Below are 15,456 nucleotides of genomic sequence, written 5' to 3' on the forward strand. Positions count from 1 at the left end.
TCCTGTGCTGAATTAATGCTTAGATGTTATTTAGATTAGCCATTGTCATTAGATATTATAAAGAACCAAAAACTAGTTGTAATGAACTTAAATAGTTAAAAAAGGCTATAGTATTAATTTTACTGCTTAAAAATTATGGTTTGAAAATCGGAATTTCTAAAAACTAGTTTTAAAACTGGATTTTTGGTTAAAAAATCTGGTTTGGAAATGGATTTCTAAAAACTTGTTTTAAAACCGGATTTTTGGTTAAAAAACCATATTTAAAACTGGATTTTAAATTTGGATATTAAAAAACTGGATTTAAAACCGATTTTTATTTTTTCAGACCGGCTTAGAACCGATTTCTCTTTTTAATCCGGTTACAGTTTGGTTCTATAACAGTTGATATTGCGGAAGAAACAATAAATTTTTTGGCTCTGCCTGAACAGCTATTTCAATTTTATTTGTTTACTTGAGTTATTTTAATAAAACATGATATTATATTGATGTAAGGTTATATATATATATATATATATATATAGTAGTTATACGTCAGAAGCTTGATCACAAGAGGAATGGAACTCAAGCATATACATATATAAGCTAAGGCAGAGTATAAATAAAACTAGTTTATATTGTTAATTTATAATAATATATTCTCGAATTTATCCTTATCTAAAAGGATTTTATTTTACTAAAACACCTATCAAATATTGATTCAAAATAGAAACACATCAATTATTGAGTGTCTATCTAATTTGCAGGCTGTTGATTTTAGGAGCTCTCATCAGAACTTGAATGTGAACTTTATCCCACAGGCCATAAAGGTACGCAGTATGGGCAGAAAGGAAGAAATAATCCCTATATATATAATATGTAATGAAATTAATAATGAGTCATTCAACATTCCTGCTTTAGTGTCTTTAGTGTTAAAATATTTGAGATCTCATGCATGTATATATTTGACTTAATATTGTTGTAATTTTGTTGTCTGAAACTGAAATTGCAATGCCCCACATGTGTTGATACTTAAGTTTTCTCCCTTTGGTTCTTGATGATCTGCTACTTTACTTGCAAGATAGCCCAGTTACTACGCTACCAAACATTTACAAAATTAATTAGATTTACTTCTAAAAATTGTCGCTATATAAAGGTTGAATAACCATCAATATTCATTGACTGTTACCCCCAATCTTTGGATTAAGGCCTCAAAATTGGACATGACTTGTTTAGGGAAAATTTAATGCAATAGATGTTTAAAGGTCGTATGATTCTATATACCAACAACTGTAATGCTCGCTTTGCTTTGATTTAATCAAGGTCGCAGTTTCATTAATTTCTCACATCACTTGGAGACTTATTTTTTGGGGAAAAAATTTTTTTTGTCATGTCATCTTTAACACCACCAAGTTTGTCTCCTATATTAGCACCTTTAAAAGTTGATACCAGACTTTTTTTGATTAATTAATTTTATGTATTTATTACTATTCAGACATTAAAATTGTTAAATAGTGCACTATATTGTTTGACACTTGATTCAATTAATTGATATAATCATTGTGCACTATTGAGTTTTACATTGTTGTTCTCTTGCTAAAGGAATAGTCAAATGCCAAGGAAACCTCGGTACACCGTTAGTACTGCAGTCGGACCTGTAGCTGCCCCTGATAGTCAAACACACGCTACTCCGGTGAGTTATTTAATGCACAACTTAGATCAAATGTTCATTTGCCTATTAGGATAGACTTTTATTCAATATAATTTGTGGGAATACTGAAAAAAATTGGTTGATGTATTAACTACTTTGTTTTTAGCACACGGATGGAACACATGATGCGGGTGCAAATACTTCTAGTGCACAGCGACGTGCTAGAGCACCTCCACCTCCGCATTCCAGCAATGGTGCTCGACAATCCCGGGTTAACGCTATACCGTTTAGACCACCGCGCAATGAAGCACGGCTGGCACCGTCAAGTGACATTGGGGACGCTTGAGCTCCTGCGACAAATAAAAAACATCCGGATTTACATGAAGTTGTAGATGACCATTCAGAAGATGAAGACTATGACCCGGAGGCGGATGAGGTCGAGTCATTTGATGACCATGTGGATGACTTATTTGCTGCACATGAAGTTGAACGCCAAGGCAATGCCAACGGCAAAAAAAAGGACACCGATTATTGGGTTGTTGATGTCATAGGTATTCTTTTGATGCTCGTTTCTTAGAAAGTGTAATTACTCTTCTCCGTGCATTCTAAATCGCTGAGTAAACTAACATTTAAAGTTTGTTCCCTCTATTAGAAAATGGTGTGACTTATTGTATGGAGCTGACTGTTAAGGAGGCATTAGCACTTCCTCCTGGAAAGAAGATCGTGCTAAACCATAACAGAGAGTTGCAATAAGTTGGTCAGGCAGCGGGCCTATTGAGCGGGTTCTTGGGGACATTGGCGTCTGATTTTCAACAGTTACCAATTTATGAAAAAAGTTGGAAGACAATGAGCAAGGCTTCCAAGGAGCATGCCTTTGACCAGTTTAAGGTAATGTTTAGTATTTTTTTATAAAGTAAGGCGTTACCAATGCTTAGTGTAAAATGCTTTTTTTTTATCTATTAAATGAACACTACAAGGAAAGATTAAGATGCACACACATGATATCGACCATACAGATTTTTTTTATAGAATATCGATAAATTTCTAATGAATTTTTTGTATAGTGTAAATTGCCAAAAAGTTCTAACAAATTGTATTAGTAACTAGAATCATTATTTAATGAAGTGATATATATTTGATCACTACTAAGCTGGTCCAGCAAGGGGGATTCGGTTCATACTTTGAAGGTGATTAGGCATGCTTATATTGGAGGTGATTCTTGCTATTTATATGTTTATATTGGTTGTCAAACTTGGATTTTGAACTTAGTCTTTAGGATAAAGTTTTCATGGTGGAAAGTTCTCAATCATATTTGTTTGTGTGTTGAGTTGATGAATCGTGTATATAGGTTCTTCTGTGATGTAGAATGGATTTGGAGTTAAAGTTAATGGTTACAATGATGGTGCGAAAGCACTGATGTCAATATCGTTATCATCTTTATTGTGTTATCTTATGATCTGAACTACTTGTAGCGAGTCTTCCACTATGAGGACGATGGAAGAGGGATCATAAAGCGGGAAATTGTACAAAGAATAGGAAGTTCCTGGAGGAATGCAAGAAATCATTTGTTCCATAAGGTTTATGACGAAGAACTGACGTTTCCGGAAAACCTCATGCGTAAGCCAGCAGGAATAAAGGCAAATCACTGGAGAAAGTTTCTTGAATATCGGTTGAACGAGGACACACAGGTAACAAATATTTAGTTGATATTTCGTTGTTTTCTAATATAAATCGTCATGAATTACTACTAAATATGCTGAATTTATTGTGATAGTGGAAAAACTACTACCAAAAAGTTCGTCACCTTATCCTTTTTTGTGTTTCCTAAAGTTGTACATGCCTGACTTATAAAACCATTAAAAGTGTAGTAATTTATCCCAATAATATTTATGTTTGTCATTTTGTGTGTAAGAGAAGTGTAAAAAAAATGCCATTAATCGTTCAAAGCAACTGTACACACATATCGGAGGTTCGAAAACGATGGCAAGAAAGAGACACGAAGAAGTAATTAATTTAAATTCAGTTCCAGAATGGTCACGTGTTTCTAGTAATATAGTGTTGTCTGCTATATGATTGTGTGTTGATGATTGTTATAGGAGCTACGACAGGGAAGGCCTATTGGTAGAGGAGAGGGATGGACCATGAGTCATAAAAAAAAGAATGGTTCATATATGAATAAAGATGTTCGTCTAGTTGGGGTAAATCATCTTCTTTACTTTTTCAAATTTCTCTTTACAATTACTACCATTGAATTTAAATTAGTGTAAATCCAGATCTCACATGTTTGCAGGAAGCAATTGAACTTATTAAGAGCCAAGATCCCTCCAGCAAGGAATTTTCACAGAATGATTCCCTTGCACAAGTGCTTGGGAAGGAGCACCCAGGAAGAGTTCGTGGACTCGGTTTTGGTCATGTCCCAGTTAGTGTTTTTGTAACATTCCACAGCAGTCTGACTACGGTGTTCAGATTGAGGAGTATCAGATGAAGATTGTAAAACTTAAGGTGGAGGCAGCAGAACTCAAGGCAGCAGCAGCAGAGTCAAAGACAAAGAGACAGAGAATGGAGGCAAAGGCAGCAAAGGAGAAGGCAAAAATGTAGACTATGAAAAATTTGTTAAGATACATAATTCAGCAACAAGGAGATAATTTGCCACCTGAAATAGCTGCAGATTTGGATTCTTTGAGAAGTGCACCAACCTCATCCCATGCAAGATTATGTGCGGGCAGCTACTGATTTGAATTATAAATGTTGGAATCTGAATACTCTTTAATTTTTTACTATCATAATGACTTTTGAGATATTTATTTGTAGTTTTTTATTTTGGTGACTTTATCTGTATTTTACAGTCATCGATGCACTAAATTCAAATAACTATTATAATGATTCACTTTTGCATATATTTTTGTTTTGTTTCGTAATTTATAGTTTGATTCGCTGTTAGTTATTTTAATAAGTTAACATAACTGAGTGGAAGAACGTATAAAGAATAAAAGAATTGGCATATTTTAGTGTAAATTCGGGTTTTTTCAAAAAAAAAAACGTGTAACTCAACATTTGGCAATGGTTTTAAATCCGCTGCTATATCTTAACAGAATAATTCAACGGATAGCATTTTGCAGCGGTTAACAACTGTTGCCATCTCCAAGTAGTCATATTCTAACGATTTTGTAGCGGAAAGAACTGCTGCAAAATTATACCGCTGCAAAATACCATTTAACTGTGGTTGTTCCAGCGGTTGCTATTAACCGCTGCAAACGGTTTAGCCGCACGCTATCTTTTAGCGGATATATCAACCGCTGCTAATCCTGTACATAACTGCTACTATTTGCCGGAAATGGTGTAGTGCGTGTCCCATGTCGTATCGTGTCCCGTGTCTATGTCAGTATCAGTGTCTGTGCATCATACACAAAATAGTTTATAATTTACTCAAATTTTTGTAGAAATATTTGAATATCTATTTAAAAAATATATAAAAAAATAAATTAATGTAAAATTTGATTTCTAAACTATTTTTTATTTTTTAAAATTTAGAGTCGTTCACAAAAACAAAATTTTAGCTTAGTGTAAAATCACTTAAACTTTAACTATTAAAGTATCTTATTTTTTTAATAATGTAAAAATTGAAAACAAATTCGAATCTCTAAAATCATTTTAAAATATATATTTAATATCTAATTGTTTTTAACATTTTTAATTTTTTTTTCAGATATTTTTTATCGTTTTAATCCTTGAAGAATATCTTTTTTGATAATCTTTTAAGAATATTATTTTTAGCATATTACTCCAAATATATAGTTCTCATATGCATCTTCAGTCTGAATATTAATGAGTTTATTTATTTATCTTTTTGTCCTCATGTGGGTTAATATAACGAGTTAACTATCAATTTGGTACTCGAAAGATTCAGATGCCGATAAATTTTTGAAAAAAGTTATTAACAAAATAGTCTCTGAATAATTTGAAATTGTGACAAAATAATCAATAAATATTATATTTTTTATAAGTGACAAAAATTTTTCATATTTATTAAACGGCTTATCCATTTTATTCTAACTTTATAACAATATTTGAATAAATATTTAAAATGTTTTTTTTTTAGTTTTTCTTTTTGTTTCTTAAAAAATGTGGTCATTCACAATAAAAAATTAAAAACATTACTTAATATAAAATTATCAAATTTTGAAAAAAAAAAGATCTTATTTATCTAATGGTGATTGTAAAAAATTATATCAAAATATGATCTCTAAAATATTTTTAAAAAATGTATATTTAATATTTAATTTATTTTATTACATTTTTAAATATTTCAGAATATTATTTATTGTTAATATCTTTCAAATTATTTTTGTTAATGATATCAACTTTGAATATCTATTAATATATAATAGTTAACTAGCCAAACAGTAAAACCACACGCTATTTAACACTGTTAAATGGTTTCTGAGAGAGTGACAGGTGTCTCCCAAACCTTTTCTTTCTTTTGTGTTTTGCTTCCCAGCAAAAAGCCAAAACCTTTTTACCTGGTGGAAGGTTATCAGAGAAGATCTTTGTCCAATGGGTTGAAGAGAATTAATCCGGCAGCAATCCCAAAACCACCATTTAGGGGAAGAAAACGGAAATGCTAGCTTCTGATTGGATGATTAGAGTAAACAATGGATTGAGAACTCATTGTCCCCCATATAATGAAGCATAACTCTCTTCTGCATCAATTATTTGAGTGCGATCTTTTCTTTTCAAATCAGGATTTGAACACCAAATTTTGAGCGTAATTTTTTTGTTTGAAATCAGAGTTCAAAATGACATCCTCAAGCGCCTCTACCACATCGAAGATGCTCCTTAAGGTCTTTTCACTCACAATTTTTGTTTCAGTTTAGCTTTTGAGGGATTTATTATTAGCATTATTAATATTCTTTTTGTGGGTTCAGATATGATGGAGATGAGGGCAGAAATCGTGGCGATGCTGAAGTCGCTGTCGCTGCACCCCTGGCGGCATTCCTTCATACCCCGTTGGATGTGCAGGAGTTGAAGGCTAACAAGAAAGAATTGCGAGTAGAAAAGTTAAAGGACAAAGAGGAAGTAGAGGACTTAACTCAGGAAATGGCTGAGCTACGGTATCGAACTCACATCCCTAGACCTCAAGCTTCATCTCTCCAACTCAAGTAATCGGTACACTCCTATTTTATCGATACCCCATCCTTCATTTCTCTCAATTTTTTTATAAATTTGGTTCCAATTCTGCTTTTTATGATGTTGGGTACCCTCAAAGTTGGCAAATTTTTTACCTTTTTACATTTTGCTCATTAACTGTCCGTGACGAGCAATCCCTTGTGAGTGTGTGTGATCATTCATCCTTCACTAAATTCATTAAAGAAGATGAATTTCATGTTGCTGCTGAAACCTGAGAGGTTATTTTGTCGGAGAAGTATTTTTATTGTGGTGATGTTGTGCATTCATTATATCACCTTTGCTTATTATTTAGCTACAATTTAATGATACTTGCTTGCTTTATGATCAGTTGGCAGGAATGGACCTTTGGTGGATGGATGGAAGTGGTCAAGGCCTAATGGAGGGCATGCAGGACTAACATCAGCACTGAAGACATAAAAGATTTAAACAAAACAAGGTATACTCAAAACAAAACTACATTTTATTTTTTAAAAAATATGTTTTCTCAAAACACCTTCCCTTTTGGGTGTTAATCATAGGCCAAAATAGATTGAGTTGAATTTGTCATTTTTCTGTGAATGATATGGATTGAGTTCTACTAATGTTTGGAGCAAAATTTATGTAAAATTGATGATTATGTCCAAGAACTAATAGGATTGCTACCTTTTAAATTGATGATTATGCTATCATAATTTTTTCTCAGCTAATAATTAAAATTAAGAAGTGTTTTCTCTTTGCCCCAAATTTTAAAATAGGGAGAGAAGAAGTATGATATAGAGGGTGTGAATTTGGATGGAAAATATAAAAATTGGCAAAACAAATTGCATTATGATTTTTACATTCTTAGGTCGGTCTGTTTGGATAACCTTCTTTGATATTTTTCCTTGCACTATTTTGCTTTGTCTCTTTACTCTTTGGTGAATAGTTTGAAAGTTTGTGTATTTGAATGAGTCATAGGAGAAGCTAATATTTTTTGTTTAATCCTATCATTTGTTTTTAAAGAAAGGGATTTCGATGCTGAGCAATCTGCAAGGGTGATTGATGCATACTGTATGCTTAGCAAGCCTTTGACTACTGATTATATTGTTGTTATCTTCTTTTGTGGAATTATTTGCTGAAGATTGGTAATGAATTGTTTGATTACACTTAATGATGACCAGTTAATTTTTTTTGTTTTATTGAGTAATAATTTTTTCTTTTTTTTTTAACTGTAATAAATGTTTGATATCTATATTTTAAAGCAAATGTCACTGCCCCTTATATTTTACCCAATGTTTTGCAGATTTTTCATGTTTGGTAGACAGAGTAATAGAAAAGAATTGGGTTGCTTTGGTTTCATCCGGTGATAAATTAGGTTATTATATTAAGTGATTAGATGTAAGTGTAATGGTGTCTATTGCATAAATTTTGTGTATAGATGTATTTGCATGTGTTTTATCCCCCTTTTTTTTCTCTTTTAAAGGAAATGTAAGTGTGTTTGTTTGAGTAACATTTACTTACTACACATGATTCTTTGAGGCCAAGTTTATCCATTTTCCTCCATCATATATATAAAATTTTAAATCATTTTATTGTGTTGAGATGACTTTAATTCTTTTTATCATTTAGGATATATATGTGTGCATTCCTAAAATTCTTATTCCTTAAAGAGATAAGATACTTTAAAGAGTACTTGGCTATTCTAAAGAGGTAAGATATTCAATGTTCATGAGAAATATTTCACTCATTTTTTTGTTTTGACAACAACTTTTAAACATTCTTTATTTTGTTGTAACACTTTTTCTTTGTGAGAGAAAATTAATTGCAACCAAAATTTTTATTAGTTCTTCTCACAATAGCTTAGTATTTTTTCTTTCTTTCTTTTTGCTTAGTGTTTTATTTTTATTTTTCTTTAGTATATAAAGTGGATGAACATGATAAGATATGTTGTTATATGATGTTTGTTTTATGCATAAAAGAAATTTTATATCCAAGTCTGTGCTTCATAAGATAAGTGAAGAGTGAGTAAATCAGTTTAAAAGAGCAGAATCTGTTATTCGCAAAAGGTTTAACATCCTTATATTGATAAAAGTGACCTTCTTTATCCTAATTAACTCACAATTTGAAGGTAAATGTTAAAAGAGTTTGCAACTGAATGATTCCTTTCATTTAAACCCTGACAGAAATAGTTTTCATAAGTATCATAGAATTCCTAATTCTAATAATTCACTTGATAATTTTTATTTTCATTTCTTCAATTACAAGAGCAGAAGAAAGATTTAGTCTTTTCCATTTGAGAATAACTATTACATGACTATAATTCAAGTAATAGATTGCTGACTAACATTAGAGTAGGGGATGCCTGTATCTTGACCATAGCAGTTAGTTGTTCACTAAAGCCCCTTTTTTTTTTCTTCTTCTTCATATTGGTTTATAGCTTTATTGGATTAGTAATTGAAGTTGGGAAAACTTATAACGTATATTACTATATGCTTTTTAATATAATTGAATTCACCAATTTAGTCAGCATCTGAGTTTAGTTGCTGCTTCAATTGCAGATCTTCTTGCGGAGGGAGAAAACATTCAGTCAAGGCAGAAGAAGAAGGGGCAGTAGTTAGAATTTGGCCGGTGACTCAAAGGTTAGTCCATATTTTTATTTTTATTTCTTCAATTACAAAAGGATTAAAAAAGATTTAGCCTTTTCTACTTCAAAATAACTATTGCATGACTATAATTCAAGTGATAAATTACTGACTAATATAAGAGCAAGCCAGCAGTGGATACCTTTATCTTGACTGTAGCGGTTAGTTGAACATGGAGTCCTTTTTTCTTCTTTTTTTTATATTGGTTTATAGCTTTATTGGATCAGTAATTGAAATTGGCCAAAACTTATAATTAATGTATATTTTTATCTTTTTTTTTAATATAATCAGAATTCACTAATTTGGATTAGCGTTTGGTTCTGAATTCAGCTGCTTCTTCAATTGCAGGTCTTCTTGCGGAAGGGAAACGGATCGGCCAAGGCGGAAGAAGAAGGGGAGGTAGTTGGAAGTTGGCTGGTGACTCTTCAAAGGTTAGTATAAATTAGAATCTCCAATACATTATTATTTTACGCACCCCTGATTTCAAAGTCCAAAACTTTCCCACACCCAACCATTGAGGATTCTATTCTTCTCTCTTTCCTTTTTCAATCAAATTATCTATTTCATGTCTAAATCGTTGTGATTGTTTTAGTGACTAAAAGAGAATCAGAAGCAAAAGAAGAAGAACGAAAGGAAAAATTATTATTACACTTATTATTTAATGATATTTTTTAAGTTTGGGAGTGCCATATTTGTGATTTTCAATTCAGTTGACAAGTTACATTGCATTTATTATGTCATTGTGGTTGCTCACCCTGAAACACTTATCAAGTATGTTATTTTATCCATAGACCCTTTTTTATAAAATCAATCTTCCATTTTTTGTTTTTTTTTTTTAAAGATCAGCTCATAAATGATTTTCATTAATTATTTATCTTTTGTGTCAAATAGATACATTCCAATCAAAGAGATTCCAATTTAATATGATGGTCTCAAGAGGGAAGATGACACCGTTCTCTTTTGAAGATGATGCTGTTTCAGAATCCACACTCCCTATGCATCAACTCCAACTTTTGAGATTTCTACATTGGAGGTACCTACTACTACTATTACACTTACTAAATTGAGACATTGGAAAATTAATCTATTACATGAAATTTTTTAATTAGTTTCCAGTGGTTTTGAAGGTGTGTTTTATGCAAAAAGAATTTAAAATGACTTATAAGAACTCCTTCAATTGTTGTGCATTTATTTGACTTTTGAGTTCTTTTAATAGTCTAAGTTGTCAAAGAAAATTGTTCTATAATAGCGTTTTTCTTATAGTGACTACTAATTTTATTATTGTTGTCATTTTTTTTTGTCGGATTGTTTCCTTCAAAGTCAAAGCTCCATGCCTCCTTGCATTCTTTCTTTTTTCAGGGGATGACGATAAGATTAAGCCTACATATAAAGATGTAAATGTAGTTGTGTTTATAGAGTTTGTTTAAGGATTCGATGGACAAATTTGAAAATATTAAAACTCAAAGCTCATTTAAAAGGGCTGTTTTCTTGCTATGTTTTCGAATCAAATATATCATTGATTTTTTCTTACTATCGAATCTATTTTTGCTTTTCAGAAATTTAGTTGTACACGTATATTTTTTTAACAAATTTACGTAAATTGACTGCTACAATGCAAACCACAAATCCTTCGAATATGTATGAGTTTTATAAATGATAAGGATGATTATAATTAGAAAATATGAAAATGAAGATTACATTCAATTTTATTGTTTGAAAAATTATTGAATTATTACATGGCATTGAGAATTTTAATTTTCTATCTTTCGATCTTTACTTAAATTATTAATTTCAAGTTTGAATATTTGTGGTTGTTTCAGTGACTGAAACAAAATCAAACACAAAAGAGAGAAGATGGGAGAGGTGAAGGTGTTGAACAAATACTACCCACCTCTGTCGCAGCGCTTGACCTGAAGCATACACTGGGTAAGACGAAATTTTGTTTTTGCTACATGTTTTGCCTTCAGAGTCATATTTTAGTGAATAACAATGCTTATTCCGAATTGTTAAGTCATTGCTAAAATTTTCCTTTTCCCTTTTAGAGGGTAGCAATATATGTGTGCAACAATCTTATAACTGTATGTGATTAATTAATTCCCTTGCTCATAAGATGTTTGTGTATTTCTCTATGCGAACTTTGGGGAGAAATTAATGCCAATGTTTCATTTTGAATCATTAATTTTCTTTCTTTCTTAGATGCTGAAACAGTGGTGCATATTGTGGGTTGCCATCGCAAGAGTGTGAGGTAAAAAGTGGTTGCTCTTTCAGGTGTTGTTGCTTATATAGAAATGCAACCGCTCTGACTCTTTCATGAGAGCTAATACCCATTCTGTTGTGTTTGCTACCCATTAAAAGAAAGGCTCAGCGGCGTTGGTGTTGCTGCTGTAGTGTTAAGGCAACAGCTCTGTAGCAAGATGGTAACGCCAAAAAGCTAATATTGGGTAAGTACTCTCACTATATTTTTGTAGACCAAGCATTTTTTTTCCATGCAATTTCATATTTTTTGTTATTATTTGCTGGCAGTTTTAATTTGATTTTCAACATTTGTTGCAATTTGCTGAAGCCATTAGAAAAGATTATCTCAATGAAGATTGGTTACATTTTACTGCACTCATTCATGATACATTAACTTAGATATTCTTTTCAAATATTCTTTTTGTATAAGCTTTGCTAAAAGAGCAATTAAAAGTCTTCATCATAAACATACATATTTTTATTTCTTCTAATATGGTGAATCCCGCTTGCTTGGATATTTTGGGTTCCACTATACATGAAAACTAAGCTTCTCCTGTTTACTAAGAGAAACATCTCATTTTAGATCTATAGGAATTTACAAATGATAGTTAATTTATTTCAAATCTTAGAAAGATTCTTCTCCTTCCTCCTATGATATTTTAGCATTTTCAGCTGGTCTTTTCTAAGACTATTCAATTGACATTGAGAAAGCAATAATTGAAATTGTCCATAATAAACGGTAGTTTTTTCATTATTAAAAAGTTAAACAAGTTTAGGCATTTTTGAAGAATATTATTGAATGCAGTGGTTTATTTAAGGGTGAGGAAGGGAGATGGCAGAGGGGAAGGTGGTGAATAAATATTACTAACTTGATTTGTTGAACTATATATTGGTAATATGAAATGAATTTAATTTCATTGGTATCATCTTACACCCGTTGAATTTTTCAAACGATGTAAAATAAAAATAAAGTCATTGAGTTTGGGGTTTAATTTGAAGTATTTTGGTTATTAATGTATTTCCTATGAAAAGCGTGAATCAAATATGTGAATATCTTTTAGATACTTAATTTGTTTTTGTCCTTAATTTTTAAATACTGAATGGTATCTAAAAACTTGATGTCTGGCACCTATATTATTTTTGTCACCACCTTTAACATTTAATATAGACAAAGAAATTGTGGGATCAAAACCGATCTTCTTGAATTGTTTTTGTATCAAAATCTAAATAAATATGATAAATTACATGAGCTATAAATGAATTTTAAGTGAACCAAAAAGTTATTTAACATTTTCTGCATTTTGGTTAACTTAAATAAGTATGTTAAACCATAGAATTTGAAACTTCTTGAGTTTTATGTTTGATCTTAGCAAAGCTTAAACTCTTAAGATATTATGACTGCAGTTACTCCACTACAATGTTGCTATTTTATTATGGTGGTTATTATTTTGACAATCTAAAAGTTCTCCAATTTTCATGGGAACTAATAAAAGTATATCTTATAATATTCTTTCTTACAAGAAATAAGACCTCTTTTTTTCTCTATTACTAATGTGAAAATTTTTATTATTTTACATGATTAATAGTTGTATTAAACAATATTTACACGATTAATTTCATTAGTAGGGTTTTGATTGAGAAGAAAATCTGCAAGCTATTTGTGTTGGTGACTGTTATGATAATTTGTTCTCAACTTTTGGTGCTAATGAGTAGCCCGTGGTTTTGGATTTGGCGATGCCATTGTAGTGGAAGTAAGTCTATCACTTTTAAGTAGTAGGAGAAATGGGATAATCATGATGTTTTGCTTTTTTTTGAATTACTTGCTGCCTCCGGATTTGTCATTTTATTTTAAGTTTAGGACTAGGTATAGCAAATCATGAGAACTATGCAGTTTATTATCTATAGTTCTTTAGAAAGCTATATGATTTGACATCATGTAATGACTTTAAAAGCTTTGACTCCAATAATATTATGTTTCTGATTCCAAATTGTTCAACTTGCAATTAAGTGAGTTTGTAATGGAATTTTTTGGCAATTTTAGAGCAAGGAGAATTACACAAAAAAAAATATAGAGCAAAGAGGATAATGTATTTAAAGAAGGTTACTCATGTACAATTTTATATCTAAATTCTATGTTTTTACCGTTTTTATCGTATAGAATTGGTCAAATTCTTACTTTTCTTCTTATTTTGACTAATTTTTTTTTAAAATTTTGAATGATTTTCTTTTTTATTACTAGCTGAGGTGATTGAATATTTACCTAATTTGCTTTTAATTAATCTAAATTATAAATAAATACTTTGTGCAAAGAGATCTGTTATTATGAATAAATTGTTTATAAACCGGCTACAAAGGACTTTTATAATATAGCAATGAGCTTAAGTAACAATTTAGATCTTTAGAATAGTTTTACATTTGTACTGGACAACAATTTCTCTTCAAATACTATTTAATATACTGTTTTGGATTTATGATTCAGAATATAGTGTATTTGCTGTTTTTTAAACCTATAAAAATAATAGATGGTTGAGGACAACTAGGCACTAGCATAAACTGATGACTTTGACTTTTTGTAACTATGATGAATGTAACTCATGTATGTACAAACTAAAAGTACTAGATTCTTTTTTATAAATTCATCTTCAATTAATTTCAGGTAAGCAACAAGCCATATAACTTTTGTTGAGATGCTGATAAATCACGTTAAATGTGAAGGCTATTGTTTCTTTTAGTTGTGAATTTCACATATGATGATGCAAACACCATCGAATATTTATTATTCGAGTAAATATTGTTTTTGTCTCCAACATTTGGAGTAAAGTTTTATTTGTGTTTCTAACATTTAAATTGTCTTATTTGTATCACTAACGTTTATAAAAGTGATTTAATATTATCATGTCGTCAATTATACATCATGAATTATAGTTGGAGTTTTGAGAATCTCTTCTTGAAATTAGAAATTTAGAATACAAATGTTTTGGATAGAATTGGTAATTCACTCTGAATAATAGCTCATCGAAAGTATCCCTAACTTTTAAAAGCCGCAAGTATAAGCACATGAGCTTTTGATTTATCAAACGCAAAACGAGGTGCTTATGCTTTTGAAAAGCAGAAGCATTTTTTCGAAAAGTTTTACTAAACTAAGCCTAAGTATGTTCAAAATTATACCTTCAAAAATTTCACAAATACAAAACCAAATTATTAAAATAAGTATTTACGTTATATTATCATATGTTCAAATTCTTCCTATGATAGCAAATGGATTTAGACAAGATATTATTAATGCATCAATTGATTCTTTTTATCTATGGCATGAATAGAAGTTATTAACTTTAACTTAGAATATGAGATTAAGGTCTTCAATAGAAAATGAAAGCGTCAGAGAGCGAAGAGAATCTGTATAATAGATCTTTGATTTGAGAAATAGAAAGCTTGCATATTCAAAAAATGAATACAATGTAGTGCCTATACTACCTGAACTCTTAATTACAAATTTTGATTACTCAATCGTTAAATTAAACATGTTTAATTAATACATGATTTAGAATTATTAGTTGTATTATTGTGATCATATTTTTAAGCTCAATAAATATATATAACAAATATATCATTATCCAATTTCTATATATTCTTTTTATATTTTTGTTATTAATTTCATAAACTCAATCACCCACCCGCGGATAGTCATTTTAATAGTTTACCCTAATATAATATCACAAGTCACAACATAATATTGCAACATTCACCCACTCTCACACTTAACGTCAAGGGTTCTCATCTACATTGGCCCAATCAAATTTCGAACTC

This window comes from Arachis ipaensis, chromosome B8 (assembly GCF_059453495.1).
Source record: "Arachis ipaensis isolate K30076 ecotype BB chromosome B8, ASM5945349v1, whole genome shotgun sequence".
Lineage (NCBI taxonomy): Eukaryota > Viridiplantae > Streptophyta > Magnoliopsida > Fabales > Fabaceae > Arachis > Arachis ipaensis.